Consider the following 6,000-nt stretch of genomic DNA (forward strand, 5'->3'; position numbering starts at 1 on the left):
TAGCTTGGCACTGTTTGGATCAGCCATTTGAAGAAAAAGATCTGTGAAAAGTCATTTCCATTTTCCCCAAGACAGCTGGCCTGGGCTTGATCTAATGAGTGCAAACACCATCATGTTTGTGCCTCTGAGGTCTGCTCAGCAGGGCGATGCATTATTCATCCTGACAGTGTTATGGAGTCTAGCTTCATCAAAAGCCTTACTTCCCCTCTCTCACATAGTGATTTTTGCTATAAAAATAATCTTTAAACTGCCAACCATAAAAAAGATACAGTAAATAGCTTAGATACTTAGAGAAGGGTGCAGAGGCATTTATGGAAAAGCATGTGATTACGTGTAGATTTGGGAGGGAACTAAGCATTTATGTCCTTTAAATGAGTAATCTCTGTATTTATCGTAAAAATATGCATAAGTATTTTGAGATTCCTCACTGCTAGATTATAAGAAATTTCAGCTGTTTACAGTAGTGTCTACTATATACTGTGTATAAGCATATACTCTCAGTGTTCTTTAGGGATAGTTTTCTCCACATTCGAATCTGGCTAGCTTATTTCTGTTTTTCTGCTGTAGCAACTAAATGTGGGAGACCAGAGTGCCCAGCCTGAGTGTGCTTTGCTGCCGATGGTTCGCCTGCCACCTCCTTTGCCAGGCCTCATGGGACCATGTCCTGGCTGTGTTTAGCTGAGTGACTGCTGTATTTCTCTCCTTTGTTTTTGAGATGGCGTCTCACTGTGTATTCCTGGCCTGGAATTTACTGTGTAGCTCAGGCTGATTTCAACCTCATGATCTTTCTGCCTCTGCCTTCCAATTGTGGGATTATGGGATGAGGACTCCCCTTGTGTCCAACAACTATTAATCATTTTGGGCAGTACAGTTTTTGTTAGTTTCAAATTAGGAATGTTACATTGTGACTTTAGTTATGTAGTCAGGAACCATGAGGCCATTATCTAAGTATAATTTGAAGATTAAAGAAAAGATATTCTGATGATACGATGTTTACATACAGAGATGGACTATCTTCTTGCAGACCTGGAAATAGCAAAAGTGAGGGTCTTTTCTTCCTTGCCATAGACTGCCCATTGGGCAATGAAGGGTGGCTGCTGTACACAGTTTGCCAGTCCAAGGACCTGTGGGCCATAGCTGCATCTCACTTCAGTCCTTTTCTCTGTCTTTTGAGCTGCAGTGCTAAAGCTTGTGTCTGTGAGGGGACAGGCCTTCTAGCAAGCTCCTAGCTCTGTCTCCTCCTTGCTAGAGCACACTAACTTCTGTGAAAGAAGCTGAAAAGTCTCTAGGGCTGGGACCTGTGGATTTCTCTTCGTCACTTGGCTGTTTGTTTTATGAATAGATGTTCTTCTAGTCATGTCTTCAGGCACCTAAAATTATTGTAAATTTGCCTGGGTTTGCAGGAGACAGTAAGACCAAGAACTGAATCATGCCAGTGACTTTCCTCCTCACTCTGAAACTGCTACCTCTTAGTCTCTTCACAGTACTTGGCCCTCTGGGTAGCTCTCCTCCTTGTTACCCACGCCTCTCTTCCCTGTGCCTCAGAACAACTCTTACTTCCCTTAGGATTACTTGTACAGTGACATGCATTTTTTTTTTTAAGCATTGGGCTTCAGGGGCTTGATAGGAAAAAGGTCAGTGTCCTAGCACATTCAGAGGTCACACTGCAGTTGTGTGTTTGTGTCATTTCTGGACAAAAAAGCAGGGTTACAAAGCACTGTTATCATTCCTGGTGATGTTTCAGGAGAGCTTTTGGGAAGCAGTATTTGGAATCCTTTTCTGTACCCCTCCCCCCACCACATCTTCTCTCTAGATGCATACAACTTACCCAATGGTGCTAGCACAGGTGCACTTGTTCACATAGTTTAACATTCTTATCTATGCTGTGCACATGTTAATTTTGTTGGGAGCAAGGTTTTCAAGAGAGATAGTTTTATATCAGTGTAAGAGCATTATGCTAGGCAAATATTTAGTTGCCTGAATTATGCTTAAGATATTTGTACCTTAATAATGGCAAAATAACAAGAAGTCTACTGAAACATAAATTTAACTGGAAATAATTTCTTAAATTTATATTTTTGATGAATTTAGCCTGAAAGAACATTTTATTTTAAAATGTTGAAATGCATGCTGCTTAAGATTTGTCTAATTCAAAATTCAAACCTTGCTGGGTCATTTTTACACAGGGAAACATCCTGGGTAGTCACATGGTACCTGATGGGTGTTCTTTGCTTATTTTGAAATCTGGACACTTTTGAAGTGGGAGTCGTTAAACTTGTAAACTAGGACAGTGCTGGATGGAGCAGAGCTATTTTGGGTCATGAGGGTTGTAGCAGAGGAAACAGAAACAGTAAGCACAGTGAAAAGGAGCATCGGTAGGGGTTGCTGTGGCCTTAGAGAGGGAGTATTTAGTTAAAAATAGAAAGTGTCTGTTCGGTCAGTTTTTGATATGTCTTGACAGTTTTATAAATTGCAAATTTTAACACATCTTGGTTTTTTGTTTTTTAGGTTTAAAAGCATTTATCCTTTCAAAGTATCTGAAATATTTATAGTAATAATTTGTATAAAAACTGACTCACAGGATTTTTTTTTTAGAATTTGTTTTAGATTGCAGTAAGAACCACCTATCTTACGATTTGTTAACCTGACTGCTTCTAAATGTGCAGTTCAGCAGTATCACTTCTGCTCATTTTGTTGGGAAACAGGTGTGGAACTTTATCCTGCACAGTTGAAATGCTACACACAGCCATCAAGTACTCCCTTGATCAAATCCTCTATGCAGTAGGGATTAGAGTACATATACAGCAAACATTCACATTACTGAGTAGAGTCCTTTGTGTTTGCAAGATCTAAATTTAGGTAGACATCAGGCTCCTGACATTTGAGGGAAGGGCATAATTGTTATTTTTACATGTATATTAATTAGAAGTCTTTATTTCATTTTGAGCTGGGGTGGCAAATTTTGGGGGGGTGTTGAGACAGGGTTTCTCTGTATAGCCCTGGATGTCCTGGAACTCACTCTCTAGACCAGGCTTGCCTTGAGCTCACAGAGACCCACCTACCTCTGCCTCCCAAGTGCTGGGGTTAAAAGTGTGTGCTACCACTGCCTAGCTCTGAAAAAATACATTTAAATATGATAAATAAGTTAACTTTGGTTTTGTACTAAATTGGGAAGGTAATAGATTTTCACAAGTAATTTGTGCCTTGTTATAAACATCCCTTGTCATTGAGTCTACCTGTCAAAGTTTCAAATACATTTTTCTTTTAAAATGACATCTGATTTAACTTGCTTGAAATATCACATAGGAATGCTTACTGATGTTACTTGATAATTATGTATGTCCTTTTGACTTTAACACACACACACACACGGTAGCAGTATTGATAATTACGGTTGTATGTCTCTAGATATTAAATGTGAGGAAGCTGTTTATGCTATCTCGTGCTTTACTGCAGTGAAGGAGAAGTCCTTTGCACTGAGCATCAGTGACTGATTGAGTGGCTAGTAGTGTGGTCAAATACAGCATACAAAGAAGAATGCGTAGTTAATAAAGTTAAGTTGCTGCTTCGGCATTTTCTACCTCCTTTTCTATCAGAATACGGCTTTTTTCCCCCTTCTAGCATCTCATCTTGTATGAGGTTAAAGTTAGTTTTTCTTTTTTTTTTTTTTTTTTTTTGAGAATGTAAGCAATAGGTGCAGGAAAAGGGACTTGTCCGGTTAATTTGGTGCCTGAATCTAAAAGTATGAATTGATGTGTGCAAACTGTCTAAGAAAGAAAATAGTTCTGAGTATTTGAATTTTCCTGTGTAGTTTTCTTGATTTTATTTCATAAACATGACTTTCCTCAAAAGCAAAGTGGTCTCCTAATTTTTTTATGAAATAAGCAAATATGCCATTTTGTCTGAGTATACAGTTTCAGGAAGCTGCTGAAAGTTCCGACTCAGGGCTTTTTAACAGTTTAAGCAATTAGTAATATATTTTGGAAACTCCATCTGCATAATTCTTCAGTGCCTTGAATGAATTACTAACTCGGCAACACTTCAGATTTTGTAGTGGACAGCCTTTGGTGCAATGGGTCATGTGTGCATGTTCCTAATACTGCTAAGCATGTGCGGTAGCAGTTCTGCATGCATGCTGGGTTGCATGATTCTTTAAGGGAAGTGTCTACATTTGCACTTGATACTTGGTTTTTGCTTCTGTTTTTTAAAACCTGATTATTCAAGGCCATGGCACTGTTACAAGAAAAATGGTGTTTGCTGTCAGTATGCAGTCACCTTATATAGCTGTTGGGGAAAGGGCAGAGTACACACTTTATGTTTGGTACAAAAAGAGAACCAGTGTGGAAGCAGATCTTCCTCTCAAGTGGAAACTAAACCAAGCCAAACCTTTTCTTTTAGTGGTTCAATTAAAAAGTTAATGAAAGGAAATCATGAATTGCATGTCATTCTTAATGCTGACCTGTAGACTAAATGCATAGTTCTGTCTCCTTCAGTGTGTATCTGCCATTCTAAGTACAGTATATTCAAAAAGAAAATAGTAGTTTGACTCACAAGTGTTTTGCTTTGTATTTTTTCCAGTTCTTCTTAGCTTTCAATGTTGGAATAAATTTAAGTCTTGTTTATGGATAAAATTTCTGTATGGAAAATTATTCTTGCTTATTAGCTTTTGTTTTTTTAAAAAAAGCTTAGTAACAACTAAGCTTTTTGAAATAAATGAAAACATTTACCATTAATAAAACCTGTGGTGTAATATGTTTTCTTCTGATTTTTGGGTAAGCTATTCTTTACAGTAATATGAATGAATTTTTATTTTTAAGGCATTTGAAAACAAATCTCAGTACATCAAAAAAATCCTATTATTGGAAAGAAAATTACCATATCTTTGGCAAACAACGACATCTCTCTCCAAGTCAATATAAGAAGTAAGCATCCACATCTAGAAGGCTCCCACTGTGAGTGCTCCTGTGGCAGGAGCCTCTGTCCAATGGTCAAAGAAGCTTTCCTATTTAACACCTACTTCTTCAGGATTACGATTATTTGGAAAGTTGCCTGGATAGAATAGGCTTGATCAGAGGAAACCAGACAGGAAGACTCAGCCTGTCTGTGTCTGTATATTTTAAAAGCTTACTTCTCTTCAGAAGTCAGGGTGTGTGTGTGTGTGTGTGTGTGTGTGTGTGTGTGTGTGTGTGTGTGTGTGTGTGTGTGTGTGCGTGCGTAGCATTTTTGGAAGGCCATGGTGTATCTCCCTATCTCCCCTTTTCAGTGTTTTGTGAGAAGTCGGCCATTGAGTAGTTTGGGGGTATTTTACTTTTAAAGTTGCTAGACACACTTGTTTGTGATGTTGTTGAGAGATTTTCTGATTCCAGTTTAAAAGATATGTATCCCAAATACCTAAGAGAAAATTCATCAGAAACAGAACCTTTTGTTTAATTGATAAAAGCACATGTGTTCCAACTTTAAACTGAATTTTTTGATAACTAATTGTATTTTGTGTTTATTTCTATTACTGTATAAGTAGCTATCTCATGGTAATAGTTTTAAGTTGAAACTAGGTTTGAAAATAAAGACATTTTAGAAAATCTGCTTTATATTTTCATCATTGACAGTTGATTCATGCTTCACATAGGTTAAATTTCATTAGTACTTTATAGCAAGTATTTCTCAAACTTGGTGATGGTCTTTAGACCTGCAGCAGGGGTTCCGAGGATGCAGGGAAGTGTGGGGTCAAGTGGGAAGCCAAAGCAGTTCCTGCAGTGAGCGTTTGCCTAGTAGGCTCCCCATTTATAACCCAACTGATAACTGATGAGCGCACTCTTCTTTTCTTGAGGACCAGTAATAATAATTCTAAAGACAGATGTAGGAAGTAAGTGTAAGACTAGACCCGTAACAGACCATCAGTGAATGGGTGACAGGCCAAGGAGACTGGCGCTGCTGCTGCTGCTGTGTGACGCCCAGGGATGCTTTCTGTGTGCCCTAGACAGGCCCTTGCATTCACAGAGC

At 38.5% G+C, this 6,000-nt stretch overlaps 1 protein-coding gene across 1 annotated transcript in view; it reads left to right on the forward strand.

The window, feature by feature from the left end:
* The window catches only part of Mib1 (MIB E3 ubiquitin protein ligase 1), a 96,061-nt gene extending 90,482 nt beyond the window's left edge, over window positions 1-5,579 (forward strand). The window contains exon 22 of the mRNA XM_005065382.4: window positions 4,818-5,579. The gene's annotated coding sequence lies outside the window, so the exon portion shown is untranslated. The remainder of the gene's footprint in view (window positions 1-4,817) is intronic.
* The last annotated feature ends 421 nt before the right edge of the window (window positions 5,580-6,000 follow it).

Source organism: Mesocricetus auratus, unplaced genomic scaffold, assembly GCF_017639785.1.
Source record: "Mesocricetus auratus isolate SY011 unplaced genomic scaffold, BCM_Maur_2.0 Super-Scaffold_100015, whole genome shotgun sequence".
In the NCBI taxonomy this organism is placed as follows: Eukaryota; Metazoa; Chordata; class Mammalia; order Rodentia; family Cricetidae; genus Mesocricetus; species Mesocricetus auratus.